The sequence below is a fragment of the Sus scrofa genome, chromosome 9 (genome assembly GCF_000003025.6).
Source record: "Sus scrofa isolate TJ Tabasco breed Duroc chromosome 9, Sscrofa11.1, whole genome shotgun sequence".
NCBI lineage: Eukaryota > Metazoa > Chordata > Mammalia > Artiodactyla > Suidae > Sus > Sus scrofa.
The window spans coordinates 99104561-99131345 of record NC_010451.4 but is presented as its reverse complement, the minus strand read 5'-3'; the positions used below and the strand labels follow the sequence as shown (position 1 = coordinate 99131345).

Sequence of the window (26785 nt, the reverse complement as noted above, 5' to 3'; positions counted from 1 at the left end):
GTTCACAAACAATAAATGCTGGATAGGATGTGGAGAAAAGGGAACCCCATTACACTGTTAGTGGGAATGTAAATTTTTGCAGCCACTGTGGAAAACAGTATGGAGATTCCTCAGAAAACTAAAAGCAGAATTACCATTTGATCCAGCAATCCCACTCCTGGGCATCTACCCAGAGAAAACCATGACTCAAAGAGATACACATACTCCAATGTTCATTGCAGGACTATATACAGTAGCCAAGAAATGGAAACAAACTAAGCACCCATTGACGGAGGAGTGAATCAAGAAGATGTGGTACATATACACAATGAAATGTTACTCAGCCATTAAAAGGAAAGAAATAATGGCATTTGCAGCAGCATGAATGGACCTAGAAAGCATCATGCTAAGTGAAGTTAGACAGTGAGACACCAATGTCATATGATATCACTGACATGTAAAATCTAAAAAAAGGACACAATGATCTTCTTTGAAGAATAGAAACTGACTCACAGACTTTGAAAAGCTTATGGTTTCCAAAGCAAACAGATTGGGGGGCGGGGAGATGGGCTGGAGGCTTGGGATGGAAATGGTACGAAATTGGGTTTTGATGATCATTGTACATAAATGTAATAAAATTCAAAGAGAGAGAGAGAGGTGATTCTGGAATCTTCCTAGGAATTTGGATCCTGAAACTGGGTTAAAGTATTTCACTTACAACACATTTTTTATAAGGAAGGGAACAAGACATTTAATTTGATGAGCAATAAACTGGCAAAAGATATGACATGAGATTAAAGAATATTAAAGGTAAACCAATCTGTCCAGCCTGCCAGTTAGGTATCTATATTTTTTTCTTTCTCTCTTTCTCCCTTCTCCATCTCATTCTCTACTCTCTTCCCCAAACTGGACACATTAATTTTTAAAAGGATACATTCCATCATTGTTGCCAAAAATATTTTATTTTTATATACCCCCAAATGAATTTTAAAGTCATGTCAGAATTCACAGATGATAAGATTGCATCTGCATATTTAGTAGCAATTAAGTAAACATAAATTAGAGTAGCATAATTTAGGTCTGGTATTATTTTGTATACTGACCATTTGAACTCACTATGTTAAAAACACCAAAATTTAGGTAAGACAACTAATATATAAGCTAAACAAGAAAATGCAGGAAATATCATTTTGTAGATTATTTTATTTGACAGAGAACAAAATTTGATGTCTCATATTGCAGAGCAGGCTAATAACAAAAGCTAAAAGCAAATTTCAAAATTTAAAAATACTCTAGTACAGATGGGCAGTTAAAGTGTCCAATTGGCTGCAAATAATAAGTGATAAAGGAGTTAACTTAAAAAAATTTCAAATTAAATGATCTAACTATGATATCATGCCTCTGTAATATTACAAACATAATAATAACTGCTCCAGGAAAAATTTAAGGAGCTAAGACTAACTGGGAAAATATAAACACACTCCCTCATTATATGTTATAAATGCAAAGAGGATTTATAATGCAAAGAAATATGAAGCATGATATTTATTTTTCAATACCTTTGATGCTGATAGAAGCAATTTTAAATCAATATTATTTTGCTAGTCCTAGGAGCTCCTAAGGCATTTTATTAGTACTTTTATTTTAGGACCTATTGGAATTAGTTCCTCAGTTCAATTTTTCATATGTCTGTGTGCCTTTCTAGATCTAAAATCCATTCAGGAAGAAAATAATATATTACTTTTCTAAATTCATACTCCAGATTAACACAAGATCTTGAATGCAGTGAAAAGTAAATACAGGTATACATTATATTAATGTGTATATATAAAACTGTTAATATAAATCAAAATACCACCTTACAATTACCATTTTATCTGGATGTTAGATACAGTAATCAAACATTTAGATACAGGAATAAAACATTTATTTCTGAAACATTGTTAACTGATTTTTGATTCAGATAATTAAGATTTACAGTATAGTTTCCATGGTAGAAAAAATATAGAGGAATTGGTAAAATAATTTTTCTTTTTGCTGTGAGATTCAAGATTAAGAGATTTTCAAGAGCAAATCAACAACAACATTCTAGATTTTTATGTTCTGTATTTTAGGTCCTCTGGAGACATATAACAGATTCTTTAGGTGAAATAAAGTTTAAGTAAATAAGTTTGTTTACTCAAACAATCTTTGCATAGTAACATGGGTTTTCATATTCAATATATGCTTGCCAGGTTGCAGACAAAATTCAATAAGTGAGCTAAAAACATTTCTGCTTTTAAAAGTCTGTTTTCATTTTAAACTTATTAAGAGTTGGCATTGTTATTTTATTCAGTTTGAGAAATGAAGATAGAAATGGGAATTTTTTATTTGTCTTAGGAAAAAGATGGAAAAATGATTATGACTTAATAGCTATACTCAATAATGCTATAGTCCAATGAAAAAGAGTAAATAAACAGAAATAAATACTTTAAATATTGAAAAGTAAAATCTGAACAAAGAAAGAAGCAATCTCTGGGTAAAATTTCCCAATTGAAAACTGTATACCCCTCTCTCATTAAAAAAATATATATAAATACAAAAATAAAATTATAAATTCATATATATGATATTTATTTATTATTTGCTTGTAGTGACCCCAAATTCATATACATCTTTTAAACTAGAGTAAAATTGCCTTTCCAATTATTGCCTTCTCTTCTGAAAATTTTGGGTATCAGTGGCTGAGATCCTATTTGTAGGCTTTTTAGTTTTATTTATTTTTATGTTCTTTTGGTCCTAAAAAAAGATCTGTTCAGTGTTACTCCTTACTGGAACTATGTGGTATCTGTTATTACAAATGTTATCCCTGCTCCTCTCCTCCTGGTTTAACGTATCTTAACATCTGAAAGCTTTTGTTTCTATTTTCAGAAAGAGTCTTACTACCTCATTCTATAAATGTATCTGTGCAACTACTAGCCATATGTTTTATTTTTTCTGTTATTTATTTTTATCATTATTATTAAATTATAGCTGATCTAAAATATTTCATCAAGTTCTGTTGTAGAAAAAAGTGACCTAACCACACACATTGCCCTGTGCTGTACAGTAGGATTCCATGGCCCATCCATTCCGAATATCACAGTTTGTATCCAAAAAACATCCAAAATGCCATCCATCCTACTCCCTCCACTCCCCACAGCAAGTCTGCTCTTCTTGGCCATGATCTGTTTCTGTTTTGTTTCTTTTTTTCTTTTCTTTTTTTTTTTTAAAGATAGGATTAACTGTTCCATATTTTAGATTCCACAAGTGATATCGTATGGTATTTATCTTTCTTTCTGGCTTACTTCACTTAGAATGAGAGTCTCTAGATCCATCCATGTTGCTGCAAAAATAGCATTATTTTGTCTTTTTTATGGCTGAGTAATAACCCATTGTATATATGTACCACATCTTAATCCATTCATCTGTTGATGGATATTTAGGTTTTTTTTTTTTTTCCATGTCTTGGCTATGGTGAATAGTGCTGCTATGAACATAGGAGTGCATGTATTTTTTTCAGTGAAAGTTTTGGGATATCCCACGTAAAGGGACAGAAGAAAAGACAACACAAATAGATAGAGAGATATACCATGCTTTTGAAGTTGAAGAATCAATATGGTCAAAATGACTATACTACCCAAGGCAATCTACAGATTCAATGGAATCCCTATCAAATTACCAGACATTCTTCACAGAACCACAACAGAATATTTTAAAATTTGTGCAGAAACAAGAGACCCTCAATAGCCAAAGCAATATTGAAAAAGAAAAAACAAAAATGGAGGAATCAAGCTTCCTGACTTTAGAAAATACTACAAAGCGACAGTTATCAGAACAATATGGTACTGGCACAAGAACAAAAATATAGACCAATGAAACAGGATAGAAAGCCCAGATATAAACCCAAATGCCTATGGGCAACTAATCTATGATAAAGGAGAACAGAACATACACTGGAAGAAAGACAGCCTTTTCAATAAATGGTGCTGGGAAAACTGGAAAGCCACATGTAAAAGAATGAAAGTAGAATACTATGTAACTCCATATACAAAAATAAACTCAAAATGGATTAAACACCTAAATATAAGGCCAGACACTTTAAAACTCCAAGGAAATCATAGGCAGAATGCTCTTCAGCATAGATCCCAGCAACATCTTGTTTGATCCACCTCCTAGAATAATGACAATAAAGACACAAATAAACCAATGGTTCCTAATCAAACTCAAAAAGCTTTTGCACAGCAAAGCAAACCATTAAAAAAATGAAAAGACAACCCACAGAATGGGATAAAATTTTTTCCAATGACTGATATGATGAAGGCCGTCATCATTCAAACAATGGACTGAAAGGGACCTTCAAAGAGCATTCAGCCTAGCGTTTCCTCAAGTCTTTTTTTTTTTTTTTTTACCCCACTGTACAGCATGGGGATCAAGTTATTCTTACATGTATACATTTTTCCCCCCACCCTTTGTTCTGTTGCAATATGACTATCTAGACATAGTTCTCAATGCTACTCAGCAGGATCTCCTTGTAAATCTATTCTAAGTTGTATCTGATAACCCCAAGCTCTGGATCCCTCCCACTCCCTCCCACTAAGTGGGATAAGGGATGAGTTTAGGTGGTACTTTGGTGTGTTAGTTTCGTAAGGCTGCAGAAATTAACACAAGGTTGGTAGCTTAACACAATAGAAATGTATTCTGTTATGGTTCTGTAGGCTAGAAGTCTGAAATCAAAGTGTTGGCAAGGCCAAACTCATTCTCAAGGCTCTGGAAGAGGATCCTTCCTTGCTTCCTACCTAGCTTCTGGTAGTAGCTGAATATCCTTGGTCTTCCTTCTCTGAAAACACATCACTCCCATCTCTGCATCCATTATCACATGATATTCTCCCTATGAAAGGAGAGAGAACTTTTATGTCCAAACCTCCTTCTTCTTATAAGGATATCAGTCATTGGATCAGGACCAATAATCCAGCAGGACCTCATTTTAACTTGATTACATTGGCAAAGACCCTATTTCCAATAAAGTTCCAGTTACAGGTACTAAAAGTTAGAGCTGGAACATACAATATGTTGCAGGACATGACAAAGATTTATTTTTTTTTATAATATATTTTAGTTTATATCAATAAAATATAATTAGCCCATCAAACTATGATTTTGCTACTATTAGTATCATTGCTTAAGAATACTAAAGGCTCAAGTTAGAAGAAAATAAATAAATGTATCTTGAATAAACATTCTACAGATAGTACCCTGACATAGCAAAACTTGTGAAGTAGGTGCCTTAACACTGAAACTCACTGAGCTAGCCCCCAACCACTCCCTTTAAGTAGGGTGTTATCTACAGAGGAAAATAAGGTAAACAACTGACTTTGAGAGTTTTTAAATTTCTCTCACAGTAAGGTCATTGTGCTACAAATCTCACTGCATGAAAGATATTCCTCACATCTAACTCCAATCCCTTGAGTTAAAAAAGATGATTTCAGGAGACATATCCTTTATTATGCTTATGAAATTACAACACAGATATTATTTATTATTCAAAGATAAGAAAACTGAGATTCAGAGTGTAGATTGAAAAGGAGGTGCCTATTCATAGGTGAATTCTACCAAACATACAAAGAGGAACTTATACCCATCCTCCTTAAACTTTTTCAAAAGGTTGAAGAAGAAGGAACACTCCCAAAAATATTCTATGATGCCAACATTACCCTAATTCCAAAACCAGACAAAGATACCACCAAAAAAGAAAACTATCGGCCAATATCTTTGATGAATATAGATGCAAAAATTCTCAACAAAATTTTAGCCAACCAAATCCAACAACATGTAAAAAAGATCATACACCACGACCAGGTGGGATTCATCCCAGGTGCACAAGGATGGTTCAACATACGCAAATCAATCAACATCATACACGACATTAACAAAAGAAAAGTAAAATACCACATGATCATCTCAATAGATGCAGAGAAAGCAATTGACAAAATCCAACATCCATTCATGATCAAAACTCTTACCAAAGTGGGTATAGAGAGAACATACCTTAAAATAAGCAAAGCCATTTATGACAAACCCAAAGCAAATATAATACTCCATGGAGAAGAGCTGAAAGCCTTCCCACCAAAATCTGGAACAAGACAAGGATGTCCACTCTCACCACTGTTATTCAACATAGTACTGGAAGTCCTAACCACAGCAATCAGACAAACAAAAGAAATAAAAGGCATCCAAATAGGACGAGAAGAGGTAAAACTGTCACTGTATGCAGATGACATGATACTATATATAGAAAACCCTAAGGACTCAACCCAAAAACTACTTGAACTGATTAATAAATTCAGCAAAGTAGCATGATATAAGATTAACATTCAGAAATTAGTCATATTTCTGTACACTAACAATGAAATATTAGAAAAGGAATACAAAAATACAGTACCTTTTAAAATGACACCACAAAAAATCAAATACCTGGGAATACACCTGACCAAGGAGGTAAAGGACTTATATGCAAAGAACTATAAAACATTAATCAAGGAAATTAAAGAAGATGTAAAGAAATGGAAAGATATTCCATGCTCCTGGGTTGGAAAAATTAATATTGTAAACATGGCCATATTATCCAAAGCAATCTACAGATTCAATACAATCCCTATCAAATTACCCATGATATTTTTCACAGAACTAGAACAAACAATCCAAAGTATATACGGAACCACAAAAGACCCAGAACTGCAAAAGCAATTCCTAGGAACAAAAACCAAGAAGGAGGCATAACTCTCCCAGACTTCAGCCAATATTACAAAGCCACAGTCATCTAGACAGTGTGGTACTGGTACCAAAACAGACAGACAGACCAATGAAACAGAATAGAGAACCCAGAAATAAACCCAGCACCTATGGTCAATTAATCTTTGACAAAGGTGGCAAGAACATAAAATGGGAAAAAGACAGTCTTTTCAGCAAGCATTGCTGGGAAACCTGGACAGCCACATGCAAATCAATGAAACTAGAACACACCCTCACACCATGCACGAAAATGAACTCAAAATGGCTGAAAGACTTAAATATAAGACAAGACACCATCAGAGACATCTTGAAGAGAACATAGGCAAAACATTCTCTGGCATCAACCTTATGAATATTTTATCAGATCAGCCTCCCAAAGCAACAGAAATAAGGGCAAACATGAACCAATGGCCCCTAATCAAACTGACAAGCTTTTGCACAGCAAAGGAAACCAAAAAGAAAACAAAAAGACAACTTATAAGGGAGAAAATTGTTTCAAATGATGTAACTGACAAGGGCTTAATCTCCAGAATATACAAGCAACTTACACTACTCAACAGCAAAAAAGCCAACAACTCAATTGAAAAATGGGCAAAAGACATGAATAGACATTTTTCTAAGGAAGATGTACAGATGGCCAACAAACACATGAAAAAATGCTCAACACCACTGATTATTAGAGAAATGCAAATCCAAACTACCAGGAGATACCACCTCACACCAGTCAGAATGACCCTCATTAATAAGTCCACAAATAACAAATGCTGGAGGAGGTATGGAGAAAAGGGAACCCTCCTGCACTGTTAGTGGGATTGTAAACTGGCACAACCACTATGGAAAAGAGTATGGAGACACCTTAGAAATCTATACATAGAACTACCATATGCCCCGGCAATCCCACTCTTGGGCATATATCCAGATGAAACTTTACTTAAAAAAGACACATGCACCCGCATGTTCACTGCAGCTCTAGTCACAATAGCCAAGACATGGAAACGACCCAAATGTCCATCAACAGATGACTGGATTAGGAAGATGTGGTATATATACACAATGGAATACTCCTCAGCCATAAAAAAGAACAAAATAATGCAATTTGCAGCAACATGGATGGAACTAGAGACTCTCATACTGAGTGAAGTAAGTCAGAAAGAGAAAGATAAATACCATATGATATCACTTATATCTGGAATCTAATATACAGCCCACATGAACCTTTCCACAGAAAAGTAAATGACGGACTTGCAGAATAGACTTGTGATTGCCAAAGGGGAGAGGGAGGGAGTGGGGTGGTTGGGGATCTTGGGGTTAGATACAAACTATTGCCTTTGGAATGGATTAGCAATGAGATCCTGCTGTGTAGCACTGCGAACTATGTCTAGTCACTTATGATGGAGCATGATAATGTATGAAAATAGAATATGTGCATGTATGTTTAACTGAGTCACCATGCTGTACAGTAGAAAAAAAATTGTATTGGGGAAATAACTATTAAAAAAAGAAAAGAAAAGGAGGTGCCTAATTAGTGAGAGAGCAAGCTGATTAATCCTAGTCTTGTTTAACTGAAAGTCTTTAATGCTATATCCTTTATATAATTCAAAAACATTAAATAATCCAACACATAAGTAGATGAATTACTTCTACAGAACTTCTAAAATCTTAAGAATTGAACAGAACAATAACACATGAATTGTTACCTATATTAAAAAAAAAGATTTTTAAAAATGTATTTATAGTACCTAAATATAAATTATCATATCCAAATTGCGTGTTATAATTTTTAATCTTATAACAATAAAATATACATTAATATAAAATTTTAAATCAAATCCATACTTAAAATATTTGTATAAATCTTGTCAAATCCAGAAAGGTGGGTAACAGTATAATCTCATTCCTGAACTTCTAGAATATAGTTTTATGACTTGGATAGACTTACAAAATTAATTTCAACTGGTATTTTAGCTTCAAGGGTACAGAAAAATCTTACGCAATATTGTAATATTGATCCAAAAGCTCTCCACTAAAAAATTATTTTCATATGAGCAATATTTGTTCCTTACTGTCTTTTGCTCTCACATTCTGTTTTCTCTACACTTTGCAAAGGAACATGGTTTTGATTTTGAAACTTGGATGACCATCATAGCTTTGTGCCTAAAATCTTGCTTCCTGACAAAATTATACAACAATTTTATATTCATATTGTGAAAGTTGATAGATTATTTTGTACAACTTTGTGGCACAGAGCAGAGTACTTTCAAAGCTTTTTAAAAATTTAAAAATTTTTGAACTTTTATAAATTTTTACCATTAACAATTAAAAATTATTATTATTATTGCTTTTTTAGGGCCACATGTACTGCATATGGAAGCTCCCAGGCTAGGGGTCAGAGCTGCAGCTGCCAGCCTTTGCCACAGTCATAGATATGCCAGATCCAAGCCACATCTGCAACCTACACCACAGCTCAGGACAATGCCAGATCCTTAATCCACAGAGTGATGCCGTGGATCAAACCCACATCCTCATGGGTACTAGTTGGGTTCTTTTCCACTGAACCACAACATGAACTCCATCTTGTATTTTTCACTGTAAAAAAAAATTAATATCCATCCTTTTTGTCATATTGGCTAATCAAAAGTTCACATTAAAATTTTTCAGATAAAATTTTACATAAGAGTGAATGAGGCATTTTTTTAAAGAGCAGATGAGTGGTTTCCACTTATTTTTATACACAACCCGTATTTGTGTCTTGATGTCATTCACTTTTTAGAATTTGCAGTGCATATTTTCAATTCCTGGCTACTTCACCATGTTTAATTGTGATTTAGTTTTTAATTATCATAGAGAATGGGAAAAAATGACAAGCATCTTACACAGATGCTTAAGTCTGTGTAAGTTTCTCTAAGATAAGCAAAGAATTATGAAATTTTTTTGTTTGATTTTCTTTATTCATTTATTCTTTAATTGATTCATAAAACCTATAGCAAATATTTATTGAACAAACTATGTGAGAATTCAAGTCCTGAAAAGAAAGAACTTGCTTTTACATTCTTGAATTTGTTTTTTACTTTAATTTGTTAAATCACTTATTTTTTGACTTTGCAACTCTCAAGTTAATTTATATACTTAAACATGATGAATCATGGAGCTTGTTGAGAATTTATTGTCATTTATATTTAGGATCATGATCTGATTTTCTTCTTTTTAAAAAGCTACTGCTATTTTAGTGACTGAAAACTGAGAAGAGTGATAATCTACTCTTTATTTAAACTTTGTTTGATCTATTTCCTTTCTTAGATATGATGTTAAATTCTGTAGTATACTTTTCTTAAGCCAGGATATAATTATCATAACAAAAATATATTAAAATTACATTTTACAATTCCCACCCTAAGCAGAATTTTCATTTTAAGCCCTCTGTGTAGAAGTCTAAGACTAGGTAGCATAGAAACCAAGCCCATATAGCGAAACATTTGATTTCATTATTAGTATGTATGAACTTTTTTTTTTATTTTGAAGAGTCTAACAATCTATGAAGTCACTTGTATTTGTGATTTCAATTTGTAGTGCCATCAAATATCAGAAAGATATTTTCACCTTGGAGTCTAATTTCCTAATAATTTCTTTCTGTGAAATGTCAAGGAAAGAAATACTCTTAAGTTGCAACAGGTTGTACTGTCACATGAACAAACAGTAGCATGCAGTGAAATCCTCTCATTAGCAAATGTAGGAGCAAATTTGGTTGAGGATGAGATACACGTTGTGGAAGTAGAACAAAAAGCACATTTTAATTTTTTCCTGTTATTTTCCTCTGATCACTATTATTTTTGTCTGATCCAGGATAATACCAGAATTAATTACTATATGAAAAATAATTTGATACTTTAGTTCTTGGAATTAGTGGTATTCTTTTAACCTTACTCTAAATTTTTTTCCATGTAATTTATTTGCCAACAATTTATTTTTTTCATTTGAGTAGTCATTCCGTTAAGGAAGACCTGCCTGTTTTGTCAAAGGAGGAGAGTGGATTTCTCAAGATCCATGGCTAAACTCTCTTTTATAATTTGGTCACTAGTTCTGATTCTTTCAGGACAAGTCACATTTGTTTTAGCCTTTAAAGAAAAGAAAGCAAGGAACAATAAAAAGGGAGCTAAAGTGGGAGGGTGAGATGAGGAAGAAGTCCAAAGCTTTTATTATCTAGTCTATTACAATGATTTGTATCTTACTTCAAAAAAGAGTTTACCTGGTAATACAAGAGAAGTCAATCTAGCAGCATGCATACATACATACATATACACACACATACATACATACATAGGTTGAACAAGAAACACTTCACAATGGGAAATGGATAGGAAGAACCACAGAATGTTTAGAACCACAGTAAATCCTTGTGAAATAAGTAACAACTTCTTATCCTCCAGTCAAACCAACTTACAAATAAGAAAAATGACTGGTAAAAATCATTAAAAGATATGAGAATTTCATCATTTTTTTAGAAACTAAAAACATTTTTACCCAAATATAAAATAATATTTTTAAAGTGAGCTTTAAAAATTATACTAATTTGGAAGTTTAATTATTACTACAATTATGACAAATGCTAGGCAATTTAAATAACTGTCTCATTTTTGCACTTCTGGCTTCAAGGTCTTTATTTTCTACACATCTTATTTGGAAAAGTCAAAACTTTTCATTGCAACATGTATGTTGCCTCAGTCTGTACTGTACTTGTTTTTCTGTACTTTTCTCATTATAAATTTAACTCTTACTATGGTTTGTTGCTTAGGAATTGGTATAACTAACTCATTACTGAGAAAAAGTCATGTGGATGGTACCAATTAAGCAGTATAAATATCAGAGGGATTGATTACAGTTGTATGAAAGGATGCCTCTACTAAAGCAACCTGTTCTAAAGGTGTTTTAAAGGATAGATGATGGCACTTTAAATGTTGTCTTAAAGATTAAAGACTGGCCTTGACAATTATTTAAATTAATTAATTAAATTAGTTAAAACAAATTAAAGAAGTAGCCTTGACAACAATACAATGAACATTGCTTCTCAAACATTAATGTGCACACAAAGTACAGATCTTGTTAAAATGGATATTCTGGGGTGGGATGTGAGATTCTGCATTTCCAACAAGCTTTCAGAGGTTGCTGACACTGCTGGTTTGTGACCCCATTTGAGTAACAAGGATCTAAGGGATCTGTTCATGTGTGTCCACTGCAAATTCCACCATAATGAACATACTGCAAAATAAAACCAATCTCTTATACTTAGATTGAGCATAGCATTCACAAGAGCTTTCATAAACATTATATTACCTAACAATCATTTTAAAGACAGAAAAATAGTGACTGAGGGAGTTTAAGTGACTTGTCCAAAGCAACAGATAGTAACTAAAGATCTAAGTCTGAAATCCAGATCTCCTAGACATGAATCTTTTTAACTGCATTGGGCAGTTACAAAATAATTTAGCTTATTTTAAGGCAGCAAATGACTTTTTTTTTTGAAAGGGAAGAATAAGGAATCACAGTCCTATTTTTACTTTGTACAAAAGTAACTTGCAGTGATGTTTGTTTAATTCCACCATTCCTAAAATACCTCACTATATTTAATTCAATAATCTGCTATGAGTACATAAATCAAAGTTTTTCAGTAATGGTGATAGATTTACTTTTGATCCTTTTATTCTTTAGCAGACATCTTGATTGATCAATAAAGCCTCTGACACCAATTCTTTGCCCAAACACATTTGTACAATCTCAAACGCCTAAAGACATAATTTGTAAACTGCCACTAGGATTTATCATTGATGAAGGGCCAATATTTTACTTCTTGACTTTGCTATTTCCCGTCTAGACAATTTTAGAATGGTATTTTTTTTGATAACTATGCTGTTCTTTCAATTTTGTTTTCAAACTTTACAAAATTATGCAATTTCTTTTTAGCACCATTAACTTTGTAGAGTAAAAGTTCTCTCAATAATTACAAGTATCCTTGAAGAAGTCGTGTTCATTTTTTTCCCTGACTCCTATCCCTAGCTCCCTTATACTTTGCTACCAGGATATGATGGCTTTATATTTTAGATTCTTTCAACAATTTACACAAAGTTTTTGGCAATATTTGTATTAAGGTGCAGTCAGTCTAATATTAGATATTAGAAACCAGAATATTTGGGGGTTATATCATATTTTCCCCTGTGATAGAAAAATTATCACACCATCTAACTCTATTAAATAATACATTACAGTAGATGGAAGAAAAGACATTCTTTGTATGAACTCTCATTTAAAAAGATGTAAAAGTATAGTAGTATATTCATATGAAAAAACTTTTTAAAAAATTTGATCACAGTAACCTAAAAAAAAGGTCACTGTTCCAAAAAGTTAGAAATGGCCTGATACCGTTATTAGAATCAGTACCATGGACCAGGAAAGAGTAATTTCCTAGATGTGGGTGGTGTCAAAAAGAATCTGGTTATCTACTTATAAAACACTTCCTTTTAGAATTGTATAAATTTAGATTTGTTAGTAAAGGGTGATCATGTTTAATTATATGGTTGGTTTCAAATATATGAATAGTTGTTTTTAGGTGGCATAACTGTCGTGCTCCTCACAGAGATATTTGTGCTGTGTTCTATTTAATTCTACCTTAGCTGCTAATCACTACATGAAACACATACTTCTGATGTGGGTTGGTTACTAAACATTCTTTTTTTATAGTTCAACTTGATTTTAGGCCTATAGTAAGAGAATTTAGTTCCTCTTTTTAGAAACTGTTTTGTGTATACCATTTTTTTCTCAGTCTTATGATACTACAAATGAATATCAAAGAAAAAAGCATGTAGGATTTTAATACAACTATATAAAATGTTGGTTATTTTAAGATAAATGTTATATGATAAAACAACAGTACTCAGTTTTAGCAGTCCTGAAAACAGATCAAAATGAAACTAAAAGAGAACTGTGAATATTTAAAAATTCTTTTGAATGGCAACTGCCCCATGAACTGACTAACCCATGGTTCTGAATTACAATGTTTGTTTAAGCAACTACTTTGGATGGTGTTACTCATGTTATCTATGTAATGCTAATTATATTTTTAAGATGAAACCAATTAAATATAGTTTATACATCATTATTCTTATTTTAAGTTTTATTTTAAAAATCTGTATATAGCTCAGGTTTTGTTACTATTACCTATAAAAAAGAAAAAACATTCTGACATGTTCTAATATCTAAATCAATTTTAAATTTCAATTAAATTATATATAAATATATATATGCATCTATAATTTACTATTTTCTAAAACACCAATTCATAAAGCTTTAATTACCTGGGAAAAATGTATATATTTATATTTGACTAAACACATAAGTATTTTTTTTTTTTTGGTATTTCTTGGGCCGCTTCCGCGGCATATGGAGGTTCCCAGGTTAGGGGTCCAATCGCCACCGGCCTACGCCAGAGCCACAGCAACGCGGTATCCGAGCCGCGTCTGCGACCTACACCACAGCTCATGGCAACGCCGGATCCTTAACCCACTGAGCAAGGGCAGGGACCTAACCGGCAACCTCATGGTTCCTAGTCAGATTCGTTAACCACTGCGCCATGACGGGAACTCCTTGATTAAACACATAAGTATTATTAAGCTCAACTTTCTAGGACATTAAAAAGAAAATTTTCTAGAGTAGATTTCCATGGGATAAATTAAAATCTTTTTAATTTATTAAAAATAGAATTTTAGTTTTTCAAAATAGAATTTTAAAATGAAGAGGTATATTTCTTATTTTCAGACAGCTGTGTTATTTCCCATTTTTAATAAAATAAATCTGACTGAATATCTGATATATATCCCTTTAAAATAAGGAGGTAATATGAAACACCAGAATGGTATGAGCTCTTACTAATGAGAACAAACACTAGCCTTCTCAGAACAAACTTCAGGAGTGGGCAATTTGTCGGGCCTGATTTACAAACATGTCTGCAATAAAAAATATGATTTTAGCATATGATGGCCCATTCCTGGTGGAAGCCAATGAAAAAATCAAGCTCTTCATTAATTTCTATGCCTCGTAATATCCACAAACCAACTGCATATATATGCCTGAACATGCTTTAACATTTCATCTTGGATTTACCCATCTTAGGGGGGAAAAAAATTATTCCATTTGGCTCAAACTTATTAATGTGTCATCTTTAAATTTCTGGAGTGTTGTGATTTAGCTGAAAATTGAAATGATGGTGCTGAACTTTGACCCCAGTAGGTGTGGCACAAGAGTCTATAATCTTAACCATTTTGCCATGCTGACTATCTGGCTTTAAATGGAATATTTTCTGATGCCTGGGAATTTGATGCCTTAAAACTGAAAATGAGGAGACCCCTAGCCTGGGAATCTCCATATGTTGTGGGTGCGGCCCTAAAAGGACAAAAAGACAAAAAAAAAAAAAACCCTGAAAATGATAGAAAATAAGAGACTTCATATTACAAATAGAAGTTCTGGCTATATTCAAGTTGGACTTAATAAAGTAGCAAACACAATTCACCTATGTCTATAATATATAAGAGAAAACAAAAAACCTGAATAGATTATTTACAGAAGCAGTGAGTAAAAAGCTTAGTCAAAGTGCTGTGATATTTCCCTTTCTTCCTGTGGCTACAATCACATAAATGAGGAGAGCTCCAGAAGAGTTTCATGCTACCCATTCCACTGTTGGAGGCTTTCTAAACAGCAGAAACTCACTAAGCCACCTCTGGGGCTCCTAGCTAGAGACACTGAGATAATTCAAACTTGACATGATTATTCATAGTTTGGAGAATATATATGAACAGAGCATCTGGTGTTATGTATCATCTGGGTCCAGAGGGTGGGTAAGGAGAACCATCCTGACAGCACCCTATACAAGAGGATGCCTTGTTTGGGGAAAAGGATTCTAGTAATGTACCTCTATGGAGTGTGCTTACAGGAGGTTGGAAACTGAATGGAATCATGACATATGCAGGTATTCACAGAGCCCTAAAAAAAACTTATTAACCAACGAAAGAATTAGCATTTGGGGCCTGATACAGAGTGCTCAGATAATAACAAAACCAATCACAAGAGATATTTTCCAATCCTCTCTCAAAATACACTGGAGGAGGAAATGAGACCCAGAAGCAAAGGGTGAGAAGTGGAGAAAAGACCAAGACACCACGTTTGTCTTCCTACTACCAATCCCCACACTAAGTGAGCTCATAGCTACATTGGTAGCTTAGGAGAAGTTTTACCTTGTACATGAGATTTAAGTTAAACTGGATTGGACTTTTTAATACCAAAGAGTCAGTTTCTGAAATGAGACCTGTTCTCACAATTGAAATTTATAGCAAAAGATTCCATGAAAAGCTGGGACGAGATGATCAGAAATGTTTTAAAGCACTAGTTTACAGGAGGGGGAATAAAAGCCATTTTCTTATGTGTAACTTCACTGGATTCAATCTGCTTATTAAAGGGGTTAAAATGCATGTCACTTCTCCTCCAGAAACTCATAGTCCAATGGGGAATTAGTTGTACAAGTTGCTTCAAAATAATGTGAGATGTGAAAAGAAGCACATGCATTCTTTAACAGGAGGGTCACCGACTCTAGTAAACTCATAATGAAAGATACTGATATCTAAAACAGAATCTTAAGTCGGAATCTATTAGCTACATAATACATGGTAGAGAAGGATTGGTGGATTTTTTTGTTTTTTTCCTCTCTGCATAAACACTCACTAACCATGGACAGGAAAGTCAATTAACAGATTTTAGAAGACCTTCAGCAGAGACCAGCCAAGGCTCAAAAAAGAAAGTACCAGTCTCAAAGGAAAAGAAAATTGTAGGAGAGTAATTAAGAAGTTCACTTACTGGATCTGGTGGAAACACCGCATCCCAACTGGCACCATCAAGGAGGTCCAACAACTTTGGCCAAACTCAGGCTCCTCCTCAGCCTCCTGTTGTTTCGCCTTTTCCCCGCTGCTCCGCCTGAGGCACCATTTTCTTAGGGCTGTAAGGAGGTGGGTAATGAGGACTTCAAAATCCTTCCACGTTATCACTTCCTCTTCCAGTGGGTGTTCCCCAGCACCAGCCCTGGATCCAGGTTGACCTGGAGCGTTTTTCCAGTGCGCCTGTAGGGCTCAGCCTACAGTTTACCTTTGGGGTCCATCACCCTCTCGCGGCCTGGGCTGTGAGGCTCTCTGCTGCCTTGGGAAGGAGATGGGCTGGAGGCTCAGTACCACACTAAAATTCTTCCCCGTGGAGGAGGCGGTGCCGGTGACCTTCCTCAGGTCATCCTGTGTCTGGGAAGTGACTTGTTGAAAGAAACGATCTTCGCTGTGCATTCCCCAGGACCACACACAGCCTCTGGAACGGCCGCTCCCTGGTGAGGAGGGGCTGGTCTCTGGAAGCATGGGAGCCAAGCTCAGCGTGGCTGGGACCTTCACCACAGCCTCCTTGGGCTCCCTCGACCAGCCCCCCAGTTCTGGTCCCACCCATGAAATGCAACCACCTTCCTGTCTTCCTCTGAAAAGATCGCGCTCTTTCGGGAGGTGCGTGGGACTATGCCTGCGCGAGGTGCGGGAGGAGAAAACTTCTTCCTGCACTTCCCGCGGGGTCTCCCAGCAGGTCCCCAGACGCCCACACCACGGAGCCGAGGGCGCGGCGTCAGCTCTGAGAGGCAGTAAGGGCGAAAACTGCTGCCCTGAGTCATTGGCCTCTTCAGGGGCCGCTGGAAAACACCCTGCCTTTCCCGCAGCGCTGGAAGGCAGATGAAGATGGTTGAATGGCGTCCGCAGAGCACTGTCAAAATGTCGGTTTAGTCTGTGAACTACAGGGCCTTGACGTGGTCAGTGGGTGAAGCTGGTTCGACCCATTTCATCAGAATCTGGTGGAGAGCCCAGCCCTCTTCCACGTTGGAGAAGCCACAGCTGGTGGCCGGGCGCTTTTTGCCCACGCAGTCTCATCAAGATACTGGGTGCAGCTGGGGTCGGGCACGAGCTTCCCTGAAGGGGGTCTACAAACAGGCAGGGCCAAGGTCTCTCTTGATTTCCACAAACTCCAGACCAGACAACACCAAAGGAGACACAGGCCTGGGTCACCACCACCTTGTTCAGCAGCGTCTTCTCACAGGACTCCCCCTCCTCCAACAGCCGCTCACCCTTAGGAACTTTGGCACCATGCTGAAGAAATCGTTCTGGGCACTTCAGATAATTACAAACGCCTTGCGTTCCTGCCACATGTTTACGGCTGACTCCTTTCTGCACCTTGCTGTCCACAGTCGTGAAAGGAGGCATTTTAAGCGGATTAAAAGCACTGAATCCTGCTTCCCTTACCATCACTCCAATCACAAGGAAAACCATGCACAGGCCTGCCCACGTCAATTACCAAGGCGGGGAGGGCATTTCCTAAGAAACGCAGTACTTGTAGGACACTGGGGACTGGGCCTTGCCTTCCATATTCAGGTTCTCATTAGCTGTGAGAAGTTTATCTTCTAAACTGTACATATCTGCACCTGCAGTATACATCCAAGCCAGCATAGGCGTCCAAACACTCCAGCCCTGGGGTGCAGGCGGACTTCCACCACATGGCTGGATGGACCTGCTGCACCTCTCCTGTGGCTGCCTCACCTGGACAAAGCTGGGTACTGAGGAGTGCAACCGCTTGGTCACCACAGCGACGGGGACAAGGTACACATGCCCTTCCCTCCCCTTGCGTCTCCTCCACCTGGGTTTATCGTTGTCTTTAGTTTCTGCTTCATCCTTGAGGTGTAAGTAATAAGTACCGCTTAAAAGTTTCCAGTGTGAATGGATTCTGGATCAGGTGCTGATTCAACAACCATTCGCAGACCTGTCAAAAGTAAGGGTGAGTGGACGCATTTGACAGCTCATTCGGGCTGGGTTCCAACCCGGGTGAGACCCACCAAGGCCTGTGGAGCAGTTGGGTCTCCTTCCTGCACAGTGCAGCCACAAGAGCCCAGTGCCCTGACAGAGCTCCTCCACCATTTTTTTTTTTTTTTTTTTTAAGTTTAGACTTTAACCATCTTACTTTTGAAAGGGAAGTTATTTTGGATGGAAATGATCAGACTTCTCTCTTACAACATGTCTCAAAACATCATAAAATGTGGTATACTTGTTCTGATGAGTCTTCAACCCTCACTTCCTTTCCAACCAAATTGTTGTCCCTGAGCTTGTCTCTTAGAGAAATCCTGGAGCCACTGTGTAAATATTATCAACTTTCAAATTGTATATACGTGTGCATTTAGATTATTAGTGCAGTTTCTCTTTCACTGAATGATAGTTTTGCATTTTTTGAAGATTATTTCTTAGTTTCCTGTTTTAATGGAAGTGTAAGTGTAGTAAAAACAACTTGGTAAACTTGTGGAAATGTTTGAAATTAATAAAAGCCTGCAGTGTGTTTACCAAGAAACACAAACACTAAATATTCAGCTTTGCTATTTCTACATAAGATGTTCATTAATAGCAGCTACTTCCTTTGCATCTATCCCAAGGCATAAGAATAATGAGCGGTTATCTTGTTTTGTTTCACATGTAATGCATTGTTTTTGACTCTTCTCTGGGGATTTATTTTATTCACATTATACACGTTTTAGAAACACTACTGAAAATTTAGATTAACTGAATACCTGAGGGCCTAGGTAAGCCAATCTCTAGATTGTGTTATTACTTAAGTACTATTTAACAAAATTATACTTGTATCACCTGGGAGTATTTTTAAGTGGCAGTTTGATATAGAAGACAGACAGATACTGTAGTGCTACTTACTTCAGTTTATTCAAAGGAGAACCAAATAATATAAGTGGAAAAAAATCCCTATTCTCTTATAACCACCACTGCTAACTGGTGATACAGTGGACATTTTTTACTCAGCAGGATTATTGATTTGGAAAAGTCAATTCTTTTGCTGCTCTCTAAGTGAATAAAACTGTGAGAGCTAAATGCATGTGTTCATCACATTGGTAAATTCCTTAAGAAAAGATGGGGCCATTTCATTTTATTCAAAGGTAAAAAGAGAAGGTGCATTTTTTACATAGTATACATGTTTTCTCCCAAATTATATTTTCAAAATATGCACAAATGTTTAAATACTGTGATCAAATGAATTTTAAAAATATAATTACCTCATTGGACGGTTACAATGTTAATAGTTTTCATTTAAAAAGTCACATAATGGGGAAATGCCTAAGAGGATGTTTTTCTCTTGAAACACTCTGAGAATGATCTGCTTATTCCTTTCTATAACTGTTCTTTTGCAAAGACTGATTAGAATAAAAAAAAAGATAAGTACATATTGAAAGTTTCTACTCTGATATATTTGCCCACTGGAAAAAAAATGGGTGACTATTCTAGTTACATTTAAATATAATTTACCATTAAAAAGAAAGCATTTTGCATCCCAAATTTTTTTTGGGGGGGAAATATTTAGATAAATTTATAAAATTTGATGTTTAAAAGTAACTAAATTCTCAGAGTATCATTCTTGAAACTTTCAGTAAAAACAGTTAGTGGCCTTATCATAAACATAATTAATAATTGTACCCAATAACTACTCATAGTGAATACACATTGTAATTGAAAAGAGGAATAATGTGAAACATTGATTTCCAGTTTCAAAAAAAATCTAAGAATGTATATTATTATCCCATTGGGATTAAAAAAAAAATAGGTTAGAGTTCAAAATGTTATTCTCTGTGAGTTCTCTTGTGGCATATCTGGTATGGATCTGGTGTTGTCCCTGCCTCAGCTCTGGTTGCTGCTGTGGTGTGGGTTTGATCTCTGACCTGGGAACTTTCACATGCAGTGGGTATGGTGGGGGAAAAAAAAAAAGTTCTTCTCTGGCTGCAAGCATAAAAAAAATTGTATATAAGATGGTATAAAATAATAAGATTAAAGTATATGGTATATAGTTTTCCTACTTTAAAAATATTTTTTCAGTTTTTAAAAAAACTTATTTATTTTAGATTTTATTTTTTCCATTACAGTTAATTTACAGTCTTCTGTCAATTTCTACTGTAGGTCAAAGTGACCTAGTCACACACACACACATATATATATATTCTTTTTCTCACATTATCCTCCATCATGCTCCATCACAAGTGAGTAATACAGTTCCCCATGCTATACAGCAGGATCTCATTGCTTATCCACTCTAAATGCAATAGTTTGCATCTATTAATCCTAAACTCCCAGTCCATCCCACTCCCTCCCCCTCCTGCTTGGCAACTACAAGTCTGTTCTCCAAGTCCATGAATTGCTTTTCTGTGGAGAGATACATTTGTGCTACATATTAGGTTCCAGATATAAGTGATATCATATGGTATTTGTGTTTCTCTTTCTTACTGACTTCACTCAGTATGAGAGTCTCTAGTTCCATCCATGTTGCTGCAAATTGCATTATTTTGTTCTTTTTTATGGCCGAGTAGTATTCCATTGTGTGTATATCCCATATCTTCTTAATTGCAAGTTTTGCTTAGCTGTAGGTTTTTTTGTTTTTTTAATTTTTAGGGAATATAGAAGTTCCTGGGCTAGGGGTCAAATCAGAGCTGCAGCTGCAGCAATGTGAGGAGCAAGCCTTACCTGCAATCTACATTGCAGCTTGCAGCAATGTCAGTTTCTTAACCCACTGAGCAAGGCCAGGGATCATACCTGCATCCTCATGGATACTTATGTCAGGTTTTTAACCCACTGAGCCACAATGGGAACTCCTAGTTTATTTTTAAACATGATATTTTAAGTAACATTAATTTGGCATTTCATACTCTTATTATTTAAAATTTACTCTTTCCCCCTAGAGATATAACATGAGCAATTTCAGAAAATAAAACACATTTTATAATAAAATGTACTTAAAGTTGCAACTTCTTGTAATGGAAAAAAAGTGCATACAGTTTTCCATGGTGGCTGTAGCAATTTATATTCCCACCAATGGTGTGGTAGTATTCCCTTCTCCACACTTTAGTTACATAGACTTCTGACCTCAAATTTCTAATATTTTATGTGTATCTGCCTGTCTATACTGTTTTTAAACCCCTCTTTAGTTTTATATCTTTGTCCTCTCTTTAAATTGTCCTTTTCCAGTGAACTTTTGTAATCTTTTTACTTATTAATGTCCATTCTTTCCCCTCGTGTCATAAATTTTCACATAACTCACATTGGAATTAAATATTTCTATTTTTGCCCTATTTATTAAGGATACTGTTTGTGGTTCCAGTGTCTTTTATAACACAAATATTAAAGTGAATGTAAAAATCCATATGTTCAATTTGCACTTATTTTAGCTTCAATAAATTTGGGGAAAGTTTTATATTAAGAATGAAAGAAGAAAGAATGCACTTATTTTAGTTTCAATAAATTTGGGGAAAGTTTTATATTAAGAATTTTTATAATCAAACATGGTATTTCTAATAAATGAGTCTAAAATGAACAATTTGTTTAAGGGATTTCATCTTGTGCCTTTTTAAAATAAGATAAATGTATTATTAACCTTTAAAATCTGCCTCTGCAGATATAACAGGACTGAAACTAGTGTAAATTAACAATATCATTCTGCATCATGAATATCTGACTAATTTCTTGCATATATTTTCTGGATCAATTTTAGGACAACCTAGGGTTATTAAAAAAAAAAATTTTAGGAAGTTCCCATTGTGGCTCAGCGGTTAATGAGCCCGAATAGTATTCATGAGGACATGGCTTCAATCCTTGGCCTCGCTCAATGGATTAGGGATCCCACATTGCTGTGAACTGTGGTGTAGGTCACAGATGTAGCTCAGATCTGGTGTTGCTGTGGCCTTGGCGTAGGCCGGCAGCTATAACTCCAATTCATTTGACCCCTAGCCTGGAAACCTGCATGTGTCGCAGGTGAGGCCCTAAAAAGACCAAGAAAAAAAGTTTTTTACAGGTAAAAAAGTGTAGATCAAATAGCTTTTCTTATTTTACTAGTAAATTATTACTTTAATTTCTGTTTTGCATAGCAGTATCTTAATTCATATGTTCACATCAGATTTTCTCTCTAAGTTAAAGGAGCCATGCTCCAATGAGTCATTAATATATACAAGTTTAAAAGAGGTATGTATCTGTAGAAACTATGTGTGACAGGAAATGCCAAATAATTTGGCAAATGCGGTCATTAGGCCTTACAGTTTCTATCTGGAAAGTTTATTTCTTTAGGATGATAAAAGAGCAAAGCAAAATGAGAGCTTATAGAAGATTTGGGAGGAATCCAGAGCAATTTTATAGACTGAGCACCTACTCTGTGTAAACGACTCTCTAGGTGATGTGGAGGAGGGGACAAAAAAAAAGTCTTAGAAGTGATCTAGAGCTGCATGAGAATAAGGAACAGCTGTAAGGGGAAAACAACAACAACATAAATTACACTTTTCTTAAGTGCTCTATTCTTTTCAGGTCCAATTCCTATAATAGCAACAAATGACTTGCCAATAATGCAGTGATAGAAGAGTTGGTGGCCAGTCTAACTATTCATCCTTAATCTCTCTTTTCCATGAAGAGAAGGCTGTTCTTCTTTAGGATCTAGGGTTTAAACTATGCCCCTAAATTTGAATATTGCCGGGTATTCTCATTGTGTGTGTTCCTCTAACAATATAGACAGTTTAAGTGTATTGCTGGAAAAAGCTGGCTAGGGATTCAGAGAGATGTACTTTTAAGAAAAAAGTACTATTTTGGAGACCATTAACTGTATGAATTAGCATTGGAGATATAAAAATCTGGAATTATTTTAAATGTAATAAATTACTTGAAAGGTTCTTTAGCCATTTTAGTGTAATTCTACATACACAATTACAGGGTGGAGGCTTTTGAAAGGATTATTATCAACATAAATAATATCCTCCCTTTGCTCTTAAGTCTAAGCAGTCTAGTAAGAAAGATACCTACATCACTAAATACAATGCATATGTGATGTGTTCAGTTATAGTGGTCAAGCTATTAAGTCTAGTGGTGTGCAGGAGAAGGATTTCTAGTGGATGACACATTCATCTTAGAGTGCTTGAATTTTATCTGGGATTTATGTGTGGGTGTACATATCAGTAAGAAAGATTAGAATGGATTTAAAGTGTGATAGCCCATGGTCAGGAAGACCCCTTTAAAGAATACTGCAAGTGAAAATAATGAGTTCATTTGATGTAATTTCATATTATTAGAGCAAGGTCCTTTTAAATTACTTAAGGGTAGTGGAAATCTAACTTTTGAGAGTCTCATTGTAGCATGCTCTCCGCTATTCTGTATTCCACAGACTCCTGTGATTTCTCAGATGTTGGAGGCAAATGTCAAAGTTATTTCATTCCCATTCATGTAAACTATGTTAACCACACAGCAATGCATATTTATACTAGTCTGTTTCCTGCCACACAAATATACTCTGTTCTCTTTCCTCTACCCCCTCTGCTGATATACAGATGCACATGGCTTCACACAGCACATACATTATGAAAAAGGATTTATGTTTCTGCTTGATGACCAGCTATTAAACACAGCCTTTGGCTATGTGAAGATCACTAAAACACACACAGGTAGATGCTTTTATGTCAAGACAAGCAATCTCAAGTTCAGGAAGTAAATGCTAGAAACTAGCTGTCAGGTTGGATTAGCTTAGCTTCACGAGAGATTTTTCCTTCAGATATTAAGCTTTCTTTCCTTCTGTGAAGATTATTATTTTGCTCCCCAAACATCCAGGGTGAACGGAACTAAATAAGCTACTTGTCTAGACATTGCCTAATAGACCATGGGGAAAGGGGAGGGAGGATGTGGAAGGTTTACAACAGAAGAAATATCTGGACTATCAGTTAAGTGTCTACATGATGAGGCATTTTTAGAATAAAAGTATTACACAGACTTGACATGTACTTTCCGTGGAGAAGGATTAATTGATTAGAAAGAGTCTATTCAAAATAGAGCACATGGCATTAACAAACTTTATGAAAGTAGTGCATTCTTAGTTTTGCAGAGACTTGAGTAATTTAATAATTAAGTAAGCAATAGACACATAAGATAGTGAATTTATGGAAAAAGAAAAAGGAAAGCAGGCACTGCCTTGCTCTGCTGTTAAATGTGCACACCAAGTAGAATAGAATAGAATAGAATTTGCAAGGATGAAAAAGGTTCACCAGACTAACTTTATTTTCCTGTCCATGTTGTTCCAAAACTCTTACTGTGGTCCAAAAGGTTTTTGAGAATACAGTAGTACCTAAGTGGGATTTTAAATTCCCATGACAAGTCCTTTGTTCTCTCATAGAGTATCTCTACCCTTGACAACTATAACATAAAACTATAACTACTTTCATATGCTATGCATTTTTCAAGACTTTTTTGTCATCTATATGACAGAAAAGTATATCATAAATCATGTATGGATAGGTATAGCATCATGTCTCTCATTTCATCCTAGGAGAATTGTCTATAAGATTAACTGGGGGACTTTGTCGTGGAAAACTGTGGTTAAAAAGTGGGGTGTAGTAGTGTGAAACAGACATCCCATTTTTAAAATACATAGCAAAGTACAGATTAGAGAATATAACCTAAAAGGATAGGGAAAGAAGAGTGAGACAAAAATAATGGGTGGAAATAGAGTTCAGAGATTGGATGAAGAATTAACTGGGAGGTAATGGAAATTATTCCTCGATCTTTCTCTCTCCCCAGCTGTGTGTTTTTGTGTGTATGAACATAAGAATGAGAAAGTAGACTTTTTAAGAAATTTTACTATGCTGCGAATTATCCCCATTTGGCTTTTTTTTTTTTTTTTTTGTCTTTTTGTCTTTTTCAGGGCCACACCTGTGGCATATGGAAGTTCCCAGCCTAGGGGTCCAATTGAAGCTGTGGCTGCCAGCCTACGCCAGAGCCACAGCCATGCAGGATCCGAGCTGTGTCTGCAACCTGCACCATAGCTCGTGGCAACGCCGGATCCTTGACCCACTGAGTGAGGCCAGGGATCAAACTCGCATCCTTATGCATGCTAGTCAGGTTCATTAACCACTGAGGCACGATGGGAACTCCCCCATTTGGCATTTTTAAGAAAATTCATTCATAAGGGTAATTTGACTTTATGTTGGTTACATCTGTATATATTGTATTTGGATCTTGTGAAAGATATTTTTACCAGATTAAAAAAATTGCTTTCATACAAATATGAAATGAACATGTGCCAAATATTTTATTTAACTCATTTATTAATAAGGTATACAGTAAGATATTATAAATGATGGTTCAACTCAAAGTACTATACATATAGGTAAGTCAAGAATGACTATGTGAATTTACGAACAGATGCAAAATTGTCTTTTTTCTGCAAGAAGGAGAGGAAATCAATTGTCCTATCACTAGAGGATTCATTTGCTTACAGAAAATAATAACAGGCAGTACTATGAATTGGTAAAGATAACCTGGGGGGCTAGGTTAGGACATCCACTACTCATTTTTGCCCCAAATAGTTTACAGTTCTTCCAAGCCATTTATACCAAGTTCTTACTGTATTTTAAATTAGAATTTAGGAACCAGGTTTTTAAAATGCCATATGCCTGTAAATTAAGGAGAAAATGAGAGAAAAGCCAAAACGTTACTTATTCAACTCACTTTTTAAATTTTACAATGATTATCTGCCAGTTTTCTGTCTCAGGTCCTGCCAGATTTCTAATTTTTCATCTAATAAATGTTTTAATTATTGTACTGAAAACTCATATTGGTACATCTTCCACTTCCCATATTTATCATATCACCACTCTTCATCTTCCCAAAGAATAAGTGAAATGTCATGTGTATAATCAGCTGTTCTTGTCCCATTGGAGATAAAAGTGAGAAAAATACAATCCTGATAAAGTAATAATAAGGAACACTAATTACAAGGATTTAATTTTTTTAAGTGAAGTTCTCACTCCCGGGACCTCAGTTTCAGAAAATTAGAAAATTAGAAAAGCCACATTAATTTACCTAATGAATAGGTACTGAAC

At 35.3% G+C, this 26785-nt stretch overlaps 1 protein-coding gene across 1 annotated transcript in view; it reads right to left on the bottom strand.

Annotated features, from left to right (window-relative positions):
* Positions 1-16697, bottom strand: part of SEMA3C (semaphorin 3C) — a 318035-nt gene extending 301338 nt beyond the window's left edge. The window contains exon 1 of the mRNA XM_021063487.1: positions 16681-16697. The gene's annotated coding sequence lies outside the window, so the exon portion shown is untranslated. The remainder of the gene's footprint in view (positions 1-16680) is intronic.